General features: G+C 46.6%; 2 long non-coding RNA genes across 2 annotated transcripts in view; one reads left to right on the top strand and one right to left on the bottom strand.

The window, feature by feature from the left end:
- Positions 1-8,968, bottom strand: part of LOC128842411 (uncharacterized) — a 17,171-nt gene extending 8,203 nt beyond the window's left edge. The window contains exon 1 of the long non-coding RNA XR_008445989.1: positions 8,449-8,968. This is a non-coding gene — a long non-coding RNA (uncharacterized LOC128842411). The remainder of the gene's footprint in view (positions 1-8,448) is intronic.
- On the top strand, positions 2,601-17,434 carry LOC128842410 (uncharacterized). The gene is made up of 3 exons (XR_008445987.1): positions 2,601-2,915; positions 11,916-12,045; positions 16,397-17,434. It is a non-coding gene; the product is annotated as an uncharacterized LOC128842410 (long non-coding RNA).

The raw sequence follows: 17,434 nt of genomic DNA, 5'->3' as shown, positions 1-17,434 counted from the left end.
CCCCAAGCTCTAGTCTATAAGTAAAGGTATTTGCTAGGTAAGGCATAGGTATAAGTTAAGGCAGTAATGCAATGAGCCTTCATGCCACAAGGGCTGCAAGACAATAGCTTAGTTAAACCAATGAAGCCACAGGTGCTGAATTTTATTTTTCCCAGTGGGTGCTTCACCCTCGCTCCACTTCTTCCCCCAAGACTCTGCCTACACTCAACCTGATCCCCTGAGGTCCCCCACCTGGCGCTCGCTGCTCTCTGCCCTCCCCCAAGCGCCTTCTGCCAGCCACCAAACAGCTGATCAGCAGCCTCACATCAAACAGCTGTGGCTGGTGGGTTCTGAGCACCCCCTATTTTTTTCTCCATGGGTGCTTGAACCCCGGAGCACCCATGGAGTTGGTGCTATGCCTACAGCCCAAAAAGGCTTAGCACAGGCAGCTAACCAGGAGTAACCCTAGAAGAGATCATAAGATATTACAGCATTCCATCCTGTGCTACCACCTTGAGATATTTTAGGAACATCAGCAGATATCCAACCATAAGAATACCATGGTAGCTAATTGATGTATATGCCAATAAGCTTGAGGTAAACAGACTAGTATCCTACAGGAGAAGGGCACCCCAACATTAGAAGGTTGAGGAAATACAAATAAGGAAACAGGGCTAAAGCCCCTACTGAACTTGCATTAGCATACTGATGTCAGCATACTATTACAGATACAGACGTTTTTCCTTACATGTGAGAGTTGCAACCATGCACATTGGGCTTCCCACCTGAACAGTAACTACACTTGACCAGAGCTCAAAGAGCCGGGAAGCAAATACTGGGCCTGATCTTGGGACGAGGACCTCCCAAACCTCAGAGTGTTAACTGAGAAATCTTAATTATATTGATAACTTAATAGATCAGGCAACAGAGCCCCTTTGTAGTATCCAACCCCTGTCACTGGACACTCGCAGAAATTACCAACTCAACTGCCTCTAAAGAGACAGTGCACACAGCAGCTTGTTTGAGTCAAGTAAGAAGTCACACTTTGCTTAACAGTACAGCACTGAGATCTGACGATTGGAAAAAAAAAAAAAAAAAAAAATAAGTTTATTAACCAGGATAGAGCTTTAAGAGATATTAAGCAATGATAATGGAAACAGAAATGGTTACAAATAAAACAAAAGTATAACATGCTCCTAAAAGACTAAACATAACTTTAGCGGGCTAGAATCTTTGTCTCAGATAAACCTCTCGGCATCAGCAGCCCTCAGGGCCAGGATCCAGCTTTCATCATACAAAAAGCGCTGTCCATTTTGCTGCCACAGGGGTGGAGAATCACATTTTTCCTTCTTCTTATAGTCCAGTAAACATCTAAAACATTTCCTTTTGAAGTGTCCCCCTGGGGAGATCCTTCTCCCCCACTGCTTGTGCTGTACTGTGGGGACACCATGCTGCTTTCCCATCCTCCTGTTAACTTTTTCTTCATGTTGACCTCAGATTCAAATGCACCTCCCATTCTATTTTGCTTACCCTGCTTAGTTTGCATCCAAGCCCTGTGCACACAGGGCGATCAACATGCCTTTGGCTGGGAGAAATGCATTTATCAATCCTGCCTGGTTACATCATTTAAATATATTTTTAGTACATACATGCAGCTTCTTAAATATTTCCCGTACATACATCACACTCCACTTATGATGACCAGTAGGATATAAACTGTCATTTCATATTTTGCACAGCCTTCTTTACAGATAAATATTATGACAGCAATGTGTTAGTGCTGTGAGTTTGTTACACCTCACAGGAGTTGCCAACACAGCAGTGACCCATCAGCAGGCCTCTGTGTCACAATGACGTATATGGATGTGGTGATCCAAATTGGAGAGTTTTTCCTCAAATGGGGCACAGGTTTGGGACCCACTACCATAAATGCTTCGTATGAGCTAGTGGAGCTGGAACAGTTCTGAGATGTGTGTCCACATGACCTACAGTGGGGTTAGGGTTGCCAGGTGTCAGGTTTTCGACTGGAACACCTGGTCAAAAAGGGACACTGGCAGCTCTGGTCAGCATTGCTGACAGGGCCGTTAAAAGTCCAGTTGGTGGCATAGCAGGGCTAAGGCAGGCTCCCTGCCTGCCATGGAGCCGCATGGCTCCCCACAGCTCCCAGAAGCATATCCCCACTCTGGCTCCTACGTGTAGGGGCAGCCAGGGGGCTCCGCATGTTGCCCCCACCCCAAGCGCCAGCTCTGCAGCTTCACTTGGCCAGGAACTGCAGCCAATGGGAGCAGTGGGAGGGGCGCCTGCAGATGGGGCAGCACACAGAGCTGCCTGGCCGTGGCTCAGCGTAGGAGCCAGAGGGGGTACATGCCACTACTTCAGAGAGCTGCTTGAGGTAAGCGCTGCCTGGAGCCTGCACCCCCTGATCCTTCTCCTGTGCTCCAACCCCCGTCCCAGCCCGATTCCCCCTCCCACCTTCTGAACCCCTCTATCCTAGCCCTGAGCCCTCTCCTGCACCCCAAATCCCTCATCCCCAGCCCCACCCCAGAGTCTGCATCTCCAGCCAAAGTCCTCATGCCCCAACCCCCTACCCCAGCCTAGAGTCCCCTCCTGCACCCCAAACCCTTCATCACAGACTAAATAATCCCAGTTCCCTCAGCCTCTCCTCATAAGTCATGTGCCCCAGCCCCCTAATCATTTTTGTTGCCCTCTGCTGGACTCTTTCCAATTTTTCCACATCCTCGTTGTAGTACCCTGTTTCCCCGAAAATAAGACAGTGTCTTATATTAATTTTTGCTCCCAAAGATGCGCTAGGTCTTATTTTCAGGGGATGTCTTATTTTTCAGAAATGAAAAATGCCTTATTATCGGTGGATGCCTTATTATCGGGGAGGTCTTATTATCGGGGGGATGCCTTATATTACAACGAGAGGCAAAACTGTAAGTAGGCCTTATTTTCGGAGGATGTCTTATTTTCGGGGAAACAGGGTATGGGGGCAAAACGGGACACAGTACTCCAGATGAGGTCTCACTAATGTCGAATAGAGGGGAATGATCACGTCCCTTGATCTGCTGGCAATGCCCCTACTTATACAGCCCAAAATGCCGTTAGCCTTCTTGGCAACAAGGGCACACTGTCAACTCATATCCAGCTTCTCGTCAACTGTAACCCCTAGGTCCTTTTCTGCAGAACTGCTGCCTAGCCATTCGGTCCCTAGTCTGTAGCAGTGCATAGGATTCTTCCTTCCTAAGTGCACACTTGTCCTTGTTGAACCTCATCAGATTTCTTTTGGTCCAATCCTCTAATTTGTCTAGGTCCCTCTGTATCCTATCCCTACCCTCTAGCATATCTATCACTCCTCCCAGTTTAGTGTCATCTGCAAACTTGCTGAGGGTGTAATCCATGCCATCCTCCAGATCATTAATGAAGATATTGAACAAAACGGGCCCCAGGACCAACCCTTGGGGCACTCTGCCTGATACTGGCTGCCAACTAGACATGAAGCCGTTGATCACTACCCGTTGAGCCCGATGATCTAGCCAGCTTTCTATCCACTTTATAGTCCATTCATCCAGTCCAGGCTTCTTTAACTTGCTGGCAAGAATACTGTGGGAGACCGGATCAAAAGCTTTGCTAAAGTCAAGGAATAACACATCCACTGCTTTTCCCTCATCCACACAGCCAGTTATCTCATCATACAAGGCAATTAGGTTAGTCAGGCATGACTTGCCCTTGGTGAATCCATGCTGACTGTTCCTGATCACTTTCCTTTCCTCTAAGAGGATCAGAATTGATTCCTTGAGGACCTGCTCCATGATTTTTCCAGGGACTGAGGTGAGGCTGACTGGCCTGTAGTTCCCTGGATCCTCCTCCTTCCAACTCCTTTGGCGCCCTCAGATGCAGTACATCCGGCCCCATGGACTTGTGCTCGTCCAGCTTTTCTAAATAGTCCCGAACCACTTCTTTCTCTACAGACGGCTGGTCACCTTCTCCCCATACTGCACTGGGCAGCACAATAGTCTGGGAGCTGACCTTGTTCATGAAGACAGAGGCAAAAAAAAAAAAAAAAAAAAAAAAAAAAAAAAAAACACACAGCATTGAGTACATTAGCTTTTTCCACATCCTCTGTCACTAGGTTGCCTCCCCCATTCAGTAAGGGGCCCACACTTTCCTTGATTTTCTTCTTGTTGCTAACATACCTGAAGAAACCCTTCTTGTTACTCTTGACATCCCTTGCTAGCTGCAACTCCAAGTGTGATTTGGCCTTCCTGATTTCACTCCTGCATGTCTGAGCGATATTTTTATACTCCTCCCTGGTCATTTGTCCGATCTTCCACTTCTTGTAAGCTTCTTTTTTGCATTTAAGATCAGCAAGGATTTCACTGTAAAGCCAAGCTGGTCGCCTGCCATATTTACTATTCTTTCTACACATTGGGATGGTTTGTTCTTGCAACCTGAATAAGGATTTTTTAAAATACAGCCAGCTCTCCTGGACTCCTTTCCCCCTCATGTTATTCTCCTAGGAGATCCTGCCCAGCAGTTCCCTGAAGGAGTCAAAGTCTGCTTTTCTGAAATTCAGAGTCCATATTCTGCTGCTCTCCTTTCTTCCTTGTGTCAGGAGCCTGACCTCGACCAACTCATGGTGACTGCCTCCCAGGTTCCCAATCAAGCATACCATCAAACTGACAAAACTGTTCCCGGTTGCCAGTTCCCGATTCACTGCAGCAGGTTCTGCTTTACTTGAGCATTCCCCCAGCCAGCATCTTAGCAATGCACACAAATAACTCATAGACTCAGACTTTAAGGTCAGAAGGGACCATTATGATCATCTGGTCTGACCCCCTGCATGCTGCAGGCCATAAAACCGTCCCTACCCCTTCCCTGGACTCTGCTGTTGAAGTCCCCAATCCTGTGTTTTAGTGACTTCAATTGGCAGAGACCCTCCTGCTAGCGATCCCTGCCCCATGCTGCGGAGGAAGGCGAAAAACCTCCAGAGGCTCAGCCAATCTACCCTGGAGGAAAATTCCTTCCCGATCCCAAATATGGTGATCAGTAAGACCCCGAGCATGTAGGCAAGAGTCTCTAGCCTGACCCCTGTTAGCCATTATACTATTTACCTACCATTGCTTGGTATTCCTTGGCTACTATGTTTTACCATTAAACCATTCCCTCCATAAACTTATCTAACTTAATCTTAAAACCAGACAGGTCCGTCGCCCCCACCGTTTCCCTCGGAAGGCCGTTCCAATATTTCACCCCTCTGACTGTCAGAAACTTTCGTCTAATTTCAAGCCTGAACTTCCCCACGGCCAGTTTATATCCATTCGTTCTTGTGTCCACATTAGTACTAAGCTGGAATAATTCCTCTCCCTCCCTTGTATTTATCCCTCTGATATATTTAAAGATAGCAATCATATCCCCCCCTCAGCCTTCGTTTTGTCAGACTAAACAACCCAAGCTCCTCTAGTCTCCTTTCATACGACAGGTTTTCCATTCCTCTGATCATCCTAGTCGCCCTTCTCTGCGCCCGTTCCAGTTTGAGTTCATCTTTTTTAAAGATGGGAGACCAGAACTGCACACAGTACTCCCAATGAGGTCTCACCAGCGCCTTATACAACGGAAGCAGGACCTCCTTATCCCTACTAGATATACCTCGCCTAATGCATCCCAAGACCGCATTGGCTTTTTTCACCGCCACGTCACATTGTCGACTCATAGTCATCCTGCGGTCTACAAGGACCCCTAGGTCCTTCTCCTCTTCCTTTACTTCTAACCAATGCGTCCCCAACTTGTAACTAAAATTGTTATTAGTCGTCCCCAAATGCATCACCTTACACTTTTCACTATTAAATTTCATCCTATTTCTGATACTCCAATTCACAAGCTCATTCAAGTCTCCCTGCAGAATATCCCTATCCTCCTCCGAATTTGCAACGCCTCCCACCTTCGTATCATCCGCAAACTTTATCAGCCCACTCCTGCAATCAGTTCCGAGGTCAGTTATAAATAGATTAAATAAAATGGGTCCCAAAACTGAACCTTGAGGCACTCCACTAGTAACCTCCCTCCAACCTGACAGTTCACCCTTTAATACGACCCGCTGCATTCTCCCCATTAACCAATTCCTTATCCACCTCTGGATTTTCATATCGATCCCCATGTTTTCCAGTTTAACCGATAATTCCTCATGGGGTACAGTATCAAATGCTTTACTGAAATCCAGGTATATTAGGTCCACCGCATTTCCCTTATCTAATAAGTCCGTTATTTTCTCAAAGAAAGAGATCAGATTCGTTTGGCACGATCTGCCCTTCGTAAAACCATGTTGTAATTTATCGCAATTGCCATTAACCTCAAGGTCCTCAACTAGTTTCTCTTTCAGAATTTTCTCCAGCACCTTGCACACTACAGATGTTAAACTAACAGGCCTGTAGTTACCCGGATCACTTTTTTTCCCTTTCTTGAAAATAGGAACCACATTAGCTATTCTCCAGTCTAACGGGACCACCCCCGAGTTTACAGATTCATTAAATATTATCACTAATGGGCCTGCTATTTCCCATGCCAATTCCTTCAATATTCTCGGATGAAGATCGTCCGATCCTCCCAACTTAGCCCCATTAAGGTGTTCAAGTTTTGTTTCTACCTCGGATACGGTAATCCCCCATCCTGTATGCCCCTCTGTCGTGGTGCTAGTATCCCTAATACCTTCATTGGCCTCATTAAACACTGATGCAAAATATTCATTGAGATATTGCGCCATGCCTAGATTATCTTTAATCTCCTCTCCGGCTATAGTCTTCAGCGGTCCCACTTCTTTCTTTGCTTTCTTCCTATTTATATGGCTGTAAAACCTTACTATTGCTTTTAATTCCCCTCGCTAGGTCCAACTCTACACAGCCTTTGGCCTCTCTCACTCTATCTCTACATTCTTTGACTTCACTAAGGTAAGTTTCCTTACTGATCCCTCCCCTCTTCCACTCTTTGTACGCTTTCTGTTTTTTCCTAATCGCCCCTTTGAGTCAGTCGCTCATCCAGCTCGGTCTAAATCTCTTGCTTAGTAATCTTTTTCCCTTTTTTGGGATACAGGCCTCTGACAGCTCATGCATCTTTAACTTAAAGTAATCCCAGGCTTCTTCTGCCTTTAGATCCATTAATATGTTTGCCCAATCCACTTCCCTTACCAGTCCCCTTAATTTGTTAAAATTGGCCTTTTTAAAATTATAAACCCTAGTCTTTGACTTAATTCTGTTACTCCTTCCATTTAGTTTAAACCGAATTAGCTCATGATCACTGGAGCCCAAGTTGTCCCCTACTACCACTTCCTCAACGAGGTCCTCACTACTTACCAGAATCAAATCTAAAATGGCCTCCCCCCTCGTCGGTTCAGCTACCACTTGATGAAGGAATTGATCAGCAAGCACATCTAGGAACATCTGAGCCCTATTATTGCTACTAGTGTTTGTTCCCCAGTCTATATCTGGGAAGTTAAAGTCCCCCATAATTACACAGTTTCTATTAGTATTTACTTCTCTAAACACATTAAATAGTTCCTTATCCATATCCTGGGTTGATCCCGGCGGTCTATAGCACACCCCAAGCACTATCCCCGGAGAGGCTCTAGTAGTCCTTTTACCCAGTGTGAGTATTGCCCAGACGGACTCCGTGTTATCTATTCCATCAACTATTATTTCTTTACAGCTTATTTCACTATTGACATACAATGCCACCCCCCCACCTTTACCTTTGTCCCGGTCTTTCCTAAAGAGTGCATACTCCTCCATACCTGTGTTCCAGTCGTGACTGCCATTCCACCACGTTTCAGTTATTCCTACGATATCTGGTTTCAATTCTCGGACTAAGAGCTCCAATTCCTCCATTTTATTACCTAGGCTTCTCGCATTGGTGTATAAACTCTCTAATGTATGTTGTTTAGCCTGTCTCCCATTAGTAGCACTATATGTTGCGGGCCTCTTTGTGTCCGTCCCCCCTGTCCTTCCTATGCCCAATCTCATCTCCCCGGCTATGTCTCCTCTTATTTCACTCACCTTTTCAATACTGGAATCTGGCGTGGAGATTAACTGTGCATCTCCCAACCATCTCCCCAAACTTCCTAGTTTAAAGCTCTTTTGATAAGATGAGCCAGCCTCCCTCCCAGAAGTCTATTTCCTTCCCTACTCAGGTGAAGCCCATCCCACGAGAACAGGTGTCTGTCCCCGAAAGCCTCCCAGTGGCCATACATCCCAAAGCCCTCCTTATAGCACCACTCCCTTAGCCAACTATTTAGTCTCACAATCCTATCAGCCCTTTGCTGCCCTTCCCTCGGAACAGGCAGAATCCCACTAAAGATAATCTGAGCCTCTATCTCCTTGAGCGTCTTCCCCAGCCTGGCATAATCTCCCTTGATTCTCTCTAACGAGAACCTAGCCCTGTCATTTGTTCCTACATGAAGAATTATCAAGGGGTTCTTACCTGCTCCTTTTAGGATCCTTTTCAACTGCAGGTCCACATCGTGTATCTTTGCGCCTGGTAGACAGCACACCCTTCTGTTCTCTGGGTCTGCCCTGGTCACAGGCCTGTCCAATCTCCTCAGTAAAGAGTCTCCAATTACATACACCTGCCGTTGCCTGGCAACACTGTGATCTAGTCTCTGATCCCTCTAGTCCTGACCTGTGTCTGTTCCTATCTTCCCTTATGCTCCCCCTTAAGCCTTCCTGAATCCTCCGGGGGCCCAGAATTGGTGCTGTCTCCATCAACTCCTCCCCTCTCTCTCTCTCGGACTAGCTGCTCTTCTCTTCTTCCTCACCCTCCCACCTTCAGTCACCACCTGCTGCCCCTCCACCTCGTTATCCAAACACCCAAACCTGTTCCCGAGTTCTATTCCCCCCTCACTGGCCCTCCTTTTCCTTGGCCTGCTTCTCACAGTCACATGCTTCCACCTCCCTTGTTCTCCCCCTTCCATTCCCCTCTCACTGTCCTCTACCTCTGCCTCCACCTGCACCGCAGAGCATTCCCCTTCAGCCCCCCCTTGCCGGTCCTCCATCAGCTGCTCAAACCCCCGTCTGAACTCCACCAGGGTATCTACCTGCATCTCCAACCCCTTAATCTTTTCCTCCAGTAACACTATAAGGCGACACTTCATACACACATACCTGTGTTCTAGCTCCCCCGCTAGGAGTATATACATACCACAGCTTCCACATGCAGCCATCTGCATTCTGTTTGCTGCTGCTTGGCTCATGGCTGCTGCAGTCTCTGCTCTCTGCATCTGTGGGCACAGAGCACACAACACACCGCGCCCTCCTGCCTCCCCCTTTACCTCCCCCTGCAAACTCCCAAACTAAACCTTTCCTGCCACCTCCTGGCTTGGCTTGCCTTTCCTTCCAGTATTTCTAAAGGGCCAATCCCACCCTCATAGCCACCATATAACTGTTTGTGGAACCATGATCCACGTTGAGAAGCTACTGATAAAATGCTTTGGCATCACCATCCAAAAGCACTGGTAAGGGACTATGCCACTGTCTCAGACAATTTATTCACAGAGGGCAACAGCTCAAAGTCTGTCAAGTGGGAACCAACTAGAGGCAAAGCTTTTCTTGACCTGCTACTCACAAACAGGGAAGAACTAGTAGGGGAAGCAAAAGTGGATGGGAACCTGGGAGGCATGAGATGGTCAAGTTCAGGATCCTGACACAAGGAAGAAAGGAGAGCAGCAGAATACGGACCCTGGACTTCAGAAAAGCAGACTTTGACTCCCTCAGGGAACAGATGGGCAGGATCCCCTGGGAGAATAACGAAGGGCAAAGGGGTCCAGGAGAGCTGGCTGTATTTTAAAGTATCCTTATTGAGGTTGCAGGAACAAACCATCCCGATGTGTAGAAAGAATAGTAAATATGGCAGGCGACCAGCTTGGCTAAACAGTGAAATCCTTGCTGATCTTAAACGCAAAAAAGAAGCTTACAAGAAGTGGAAGATTGGACAAATGACCAGGGAGGAGTATAAAAATATTGCTCAGGCGTGCAGGAGTGAAATCAGGAAGGCCAAATCACACTTGGAGTTGCAGCTAGCAAGAGATGTTAAGAGTAACAAGAAGGGTTTCTTCAGGTATGTTAGCAACAAGAAGAAAATCAAGGAAAGTGTGGGCCCCTTACTGAATGAGGGAGGCAACCTAGTGACCGAGGATGTGGAAAAAGCTAATGTACTCAATGCTTTTTTTGCCTCTGTCTTCATGCACAAGGTCAGCTCCCACATTGCTGCACTGGGCAGTACAGCATGGGGAGAAGGTGACCAACCCTCTGTGGAGAAAGAAGTGGTTCGGGACTATTTAGAAAAACTGGACGTACACAAGTCCATGGGGCCGGATGCGCTGCATCCGAGGGTGCTAAAGGAGTTGGTGGGTGAGATTGCAGAGCCATTAGCCATTATTTTTGAAAACTCATGGCGATCCGGGGAGGTCCCAGATGACTGGAAAAAGGCTAATGTAGTGCCCATCTTTAAAAAAGGGAAGAAGGAGGATCTGGGGAACTACAGGCCAGTCAGCCTCACCTCAGTCCCTGGAAAAATCATGGAGCAGGTCCTCAAGGAATCAATTATGAAACATTTAGAGGAGAGGAAAGTGATCAGGAACAGTCAGCATGGATTCACGAAGGGGAAGTCATGCCTGACTAACCTAATTGCCTTCTATGAGGAGATAACTGGCTCTGTGGATGAGGGAAAAGCAGTGGATGTGTTATTCCTTGACTTTAGCAAAGCTTTTGATACGGTCTCCCACAGTATTCTTGCCACCAAGTTAAAGAAGTATGGGCTGGATGAATGGACTATAAGGTGGATAGAAAGCTGGCTAGATCGTCGGGCTCAACAGGTAGTGATCAATGGCTCCATGTCTAGTTGGCAGCCGGTATCAAGCGGAGTGCCCCAAGGGTCGGTCCTTGGGCCGGTTTTGTTTAATATCTTTATTAATGATCTGGAGGATGGTGTGGACTGCACTCTCAGCAAGTTTGCAGATGACACTAAACTAGGAGGCGTGGTAGATACACTAGAGGGTAGGGATCGGATACAGAGGGACCTAGACAAATTAGAGGATTGGGCCGAAAAAAACCTGATGAGGTTCAACAAGGACAAGTGCAGAGTCCTGCACTTAGGACAGAAGAATCCCATGCACTGCTACAGACTAGGGACCGAATGGCTAGGTAGCAGTTCTGCAGAAAAGGACCTAGGGGTCACAGTGGACGATAAGCTGGATATGAGTCAACAGTGTGCTCTTGTTGCCAAGAAGGCTAACGGCATTTTGGGCTGTATAAGTAGGGGCATTGCCAGCAGATTGAGGGACGTGATCGTTCCCCTTTATTCGACATTGGTGAGGCCTCATCTGGAATACTGTGTCCAATTTTGGGCCCCACACTACAAGAAGGATGTGGAAAAATTGGAAAGAGTCCAGCAGAGGGCAACGAAAATTATTAGGGGTCTGGAGCACATGACTTATGAGGAGAGGCTGAGGGAACTGGGATTGTTTAGTCTCCAGAAGAGAAGAATGAGGGGGGATTTGATAGCAGCCTTCAATTACCTGAAGGGGGGTTCCAAAGAGGATGGAGCTCGGCTGTTCTCAGTGGTGGCAGATGACAGAACAAGGAGCAATGGTCTCAAGTTGCAGTGGGGGAGGTCCAGGTTGGATATCAGGAAAAACTATTTCACTAGGAGGGTGGTGAAACACTGAAATGCATTACCTAGGGAGGTGGTGGAGTCTCCTTCCTTGGAGGTTTTTAAGGCCCGGCTTGACAAAGCCCTGGCTGGGATGATTTAGCTGGGAATTGGTCCTGCTTTGAGCAGGGGGTTGGACTAGATGACCTCTTGAGGTCCCTTCCAACTCTGATATTCTATGATTCTATAAGTGCTCTTGCCATGTTGAAGCCACAATCACAAGTTGTAATATTCATTTATAGAATCCCAAGATTCACTGGGACACTTCACGTAACAACTCTAGCACATACTGACAGGACTAAAACTTCCTACAGACTCCGCCCCCATCAGATACAACAGAACACCAAACCAAGAGCACAACTTAGCACAAAGGTAAGAATATAGCATAACTATCTGGTGGAAGTGCTGTCTGCACTGATCATTACAAGCCAAATATTTGTTAAAGGAGAGGATTATTTTCTGCAGATTTCAGCCTAATCACACAAAGAAAAGCAACATCTGCTCCTGAGGAGAATTAACCACTCACGAATGGAGGGGAATGGGAAAGAGTTGAACCAGCAGGATTCTCTTTAGGGAAATGAACATTTATTTTTAGTCTCCTTGTATGGTCTCCTCTTCCCCCTCATTTCCTTCCTGGCTGTAGGCTGACTTGCCAGCTGTCGCCAAAGGAGCATGACTCCTGTAAACATACGTCTCTCCTGTTCATCACCCTTTTGAATCAGGGCATATTTCTTCCTTCAGAGGACCACAGCTTTCAGTCCTGCTTGCTGGGTTGCCTTTCCCTGAAGCAGCTTTTGTCCAGCAGGGGGCATATGTTAGAAGAAACCGCATGAGCTGGGGTTTAAACTCAGAGGCTGGAAAGTCTGACTTAGTAGGACAAGGGAGTGTAAAGTGGACACAATATACTGGGGCCAATTCAGAGTTGCTGTGTATTAGATTCCTGTGTGCTAACTTAGACTCACTGATGCAGAAGGCATCTGCCTGCTCTGTAAAACCTACGTTTGCATCCACGCTAGGGCTGCCTTACACAATCCAGGTGGGGTGTTTTCTCTTTGACAACCCTCTCAACTAGCAAACCTCCCCGCAGACTGCCTCCAGCCCTGGTAACCTCCATGCAATTCCTGAAGTGCCCCCTAGCTCCTCCTCTGCAGCTTCTCAGCTGGCAATCCAGCAGTGAACTGCTGGCTGAGATACTCCACAACCCTCACTTTCACCCTCCCTGGTCATGTTTCCTGTTTCATGTACCAAGTGCTAGGTGATAACATGAGATTACTCTATTCTTATTAAATTAATGAGGCTCTTAAAGCAGCTATTCACAGCACTGCTCTAGCTGCAGCTAGCATTCAAGCCAAGTCCACACAGACTGACTTCCTAGTATCCCCTACAAACTCCTCCCTCCTGCCCCTGTGCTTCTCCTCCACATTCCAAGCAGGTTGCTACAGAGTAGCAGACACTCTGTCCAGTTCAACAGAAGAATCAATCAAGCTCCTCTATGTAGCAAAGACAGTTGCAGACAACGGGGGTTACTGCCCAAAGCAATAGATCGCATAGCTGGGCCAGACCTAAATCATGTGCACTGAGGGGTTTCCCTGGTTGCAAACACAGGGGCTAGAATATTGTTTGAAGGATGTGGGTATGGGAGGCAGGAAGCCAGGAGAAAGAGTTGTGAGCATGACCCTGACAGGAAGCAGAGAGACAGGGATTCTTGGGCACAGAACTCACTGCAGGGGCAGAATTGAGGATCTCTGAGCAAGGCCACCAACTGCTGTTTGTTGCTGCTCTGTTCAGGGAAACAGGACTTTGTGGACACTCTTTGTAAACAGACAAGACCACACCAAGAATATCCCAGACTCATATCAACAGCTTGACAAGGCCCCAAATATAGAGCCAAAAATCATAATGAAGAAACTGGTAGTGGGAACTCATAGCTGAAATCAAAAGAAAAGAGGATAAAGAATCCCAGAAGAACCCAAGCTGTGGAGCCACATAGCACTCTGTGCCTTCTATGACACTATGAACAAACAGGAGTGACTACAAACCCCAAACAGCACTGGTGAAAGGAGTAGGGTTGCCAACTCTGACTGAAGCTATTCCAGGAGATGTTTTTTCCAACATGATGTAATGTCATTTCTTAAAATATCTTATTAAAATCTCCTGGATTGCTTTCAATGGTCACAGAAAGATCAGTGCTGATTCTGGGAGACTCCAGGCCAATCCTGGAGGGTTGGCAACCCTAGAAAGGAGGGTGGAGATGGCAGAAAGTCCTGGGGCTCCTTATTTCTCATGGGATGAGGATCGGAGTATCTCCTATTCCAGACTCGACTGGCTGGAGACTGCACAGCCCGGGGCCCTTGCTGGTGCCCTGGCAATTCCCAGGATTCTTATGAAATGGTATTTCCAGAAGGAAAGGCTGTGACCTGGGTCCTCTCATTCCTCTTGCTGCACAAACAGGGAGGAGTTGAGGGATTTTCTCTAGTAAAGGTTTTTCCTCTTTGACTGAGTGTGACAAAGTTCCTCCTCTATCTTGGTGGGTCCTGTGCTTATTGGCGGATTTTCTTGCCTCAGAAATTCACCATGTGGGTTGGGGAACAGCCCAGAGACCTTCCCCTTTAGAAGAACCCACAGTCCAGGTCAATTAGGAGGTTTGGGGGGAACCCAGGCCCACCCTCTACTCCGGGTTTCAGCCCAGGGCCCTGTGGACTGCAGCTGTCTATAGTGCCTCCTGTAACAGCTGCATGACAGGTACAACTCCCTGGGCTACTTCCCCATAGCCTCCTCCAAACACCTTCCTTATTCTCACCACAGGACCTTCTTCCTGGTGTCTGATAACGCTTGTGCTCCTCAGTCCTCCAGCAGCACACCATTTCAGCTCCTTACACCTCTTGCTCCCAGCTTCTCACACTACAAACTGAAGTGAGCTCCTTTTAAAACCCAGGTGCCGTGATTAGCCTGCCTTAATTGATTCTACCAGCTTCTTCTTAGTTGGCTCTAGGTGTCCTAATTAGCCTGCCTGCCTTAACTGGTTCTAGTAGGTTCCTGATTACGCTAGTGCAGCCCCTTCTCTGGTCACTCAGGGAACAGAAAACTACTCATCCAGTGACCAGTATATTTGCCCTCTACCAGACTCCTGTACCTCACTGGTCTGGGTCTGTCACACTGAGCCACTCTGGTAAATGCAATTTACGGGCAGCCCACCATCTGTATACAATCCACACAAAGCCTTATTTACCACTGAAATAAGTATAACAGAAACTATTTGAATCCATGCTAAGGAGATGGGTAAAACACAAGTCATCTGCATAAGGATGGAATCAGTTGCACAGTATCACAGAGAATAAGATCTAAGCAATATAAGAAAACATCCTAATGAGAGCCTGGTAATTAGAATAGGGCTCTTTGTTTCCCCTTGCATGAAGAGGCATGCCATAAATCAGAAAGGCATCTGCTGCATCCTATCTAAGGGTGCTCCAAGCAGCAAGAGAAACCCATCCATCACTGCTAACAGAAGTGGGATTTGAGTTTAAATTACAGATTCTCAAACTATGCATTTGCAATTGTTTGGAAACAAAGTCCTTTTGAATTTCTTCCTTTCCAGGCTGAGTGTGTTGAGCTGCTCCAACAGGGTTGAATTACCATTCTAATGAGCCCAGAAAACAAGCAGAAAATTTAACCTAGAAAGCACGATGGGTCCAACTCACGTCTGCTGCCCTTAGTTCCGAATAGTGTTAAAAACTCTTTTCCCTCCAGACATCTGGGGTCAAATTCAGTGGTGACAAGAGTCAGCCCTGATCTCAATGCAGTTCCAGACACCTCAGCTCAATTTAAACCCACACCAGACATTCAAATTTGGTCTTATGATTCAGGGAGAAAGGTTCATTCTAGTCATAATGTATGTGGCACCCCACTAACCAATAACAATAATACCCCACTTGTATCTAGCACATTTCATCCATAGATCTCAAAGTGCTTTACAGAGGGGCTGTATCATTAACCCCATTTTATAGATGGGTAAACTGAGGCACAGAACAGATAGGAGAGGTTCCTCAATGGATGGGAATGGGATGCATAGACAACACTGGGGTCAGGTGTCTGTACAGCAACTCATTTACCTTCCCTGCTCCATCTGCTTTGCACTAATGAATTTCTGGAGTGCTGGTGCAGCTACTAGACCAAAGCAAAAGTGGGTCTCTTCCTAGTTCTTTGCCATCAGAGGCTTTCACATATTACTCCATCATGTCACTTAAAAAGTCATCTCTCAGAGAGGTCATACCCAGAGCTGAGGGGTGCCCTCAAAAGCACAGAAAACCTGGAGTCAGAGAAAATTACTTCTAAAGATAACAAGTGGAGCCGGGGGATGGCCTGTTAGATCACATCTAGCCCATTCCCACAGCTGCGGTCTGGTTGTTCCCTATGGCACATTTTCAGGGGTATGTCACACAATAGACCTGCAAGGTAATCCTCACTTTTATAGATTGACTAGGAAAAGTACAATCAAGATTTCTGCTGGTATGGAACCCTCTCTGGTAACAGTGGGAAATACATATATTCTCTATGTAATCTCCTCTCTCACTCCTGTGTCAAGCTTTGGGATTAAATAATAATGCTGTGATTGGAGCACTTGGAGATACTGGCTGTCCACATCCTGGGGATGTATTTTGACTTGTTTTTATTAAGAAATCTGTCAAAACTAAGAGCACATTATCCTTTCTTAATCTTGCCTCAGTGCAGGGGGCTGGTGCAGGTGACCTCTTGAGGTCTCTTTCAGGACAGTCTAGAAGTCTATCCAAATTCTTGCTGGTCTCCAGAACAGCCATGCCCAAGCAGGGAAGTTGTATGGATTCTGAGCTGTCTGCAGACATCGGAAATGGGGACTGAGCAGTGCAAAGACTATTGGGCATTACTGGGTATGTGACGGTTTCATTTACAGCTGATATCACAATCCCACCTCTCACCAGTGAAGCTCTCCATAGGGCAACAGCAGAGGGCAGCAGAAGAGGGAGGGGAAGGAGGCACGGAAGAGAGCTGAAGACGTGAAGGCAGCTACTTCTCATGCTGCAATCTCACTGTGACGTTATTGACAAACTGTGACTTATAGATCATTGTTGCAAGCACTGTTATATATCTGAAGCAAATATTGTACAAAAGCTGTCATGTGAGGTGTCTATAAAGAAGTTATGATTTGCTAGTTATGATTACGCTATCTGTATGGGTGTATCATTTTTGTAGTTGAAGTTATGAATATTGGCAATGTATTTGTATCTCAATGTGTTTGATTCTAAATAGCCTCAGTGAAGCATTTGGTCAGCTTCTTGAGAAAGGACTATTCTCAGTAAGTGCCCAATCAAGAAACACTTAACTGACAGTGAACTTTGGGAGATGCCAATCCACATCTGAGCTTTCCTGGGAACGTTCAAACTAACATGTAAACAATGGCATTGGCCTGTAAAGAACTGAATCATACATGGATATGTGACTTGCCCATGTGACTCCAAACTCCATCTTGCTGCTGTGATCTTCCACAGGGCAGAGAATATAAAAAGCTCTGGAAACCTCTCCATTTTGTCTTCAGTCCTGCTTCTTACTTCTGGAGGAACTTGCTGCAAACTGAAGCTCTGAACAAAGGACTGAATAACCCATCCCAGCTGTGGATGTACTCAGAGGTTTGATTTGAACCTGCAGCTTATTCCATCACTGCTACAAGTCTGAAACAAGAATTTTGCCATTACTGTATGTAATTGATTCCATTTAACCAATTCTAGAT

The sequence above is a fragment of the Malaclemys terrapin genome, chromosome 8, assembly GCF_027887155.1.
Source record: "Malaclemys terrapin pileata isolate rMalTer1 chromosome 8, rMalTer1.hap1, whole genome shotgun sequence".
NCBI lineage: Eukaryota > Metazoa > Chordata > Testudines > Emydidae > Malaclemys > Malaclemys terrapin.
The sequence above is the reverse complement of the archived record's forward strand: the minus strand, read 5'-3'. Positions and strand labels throughout refer to the sequence as shown.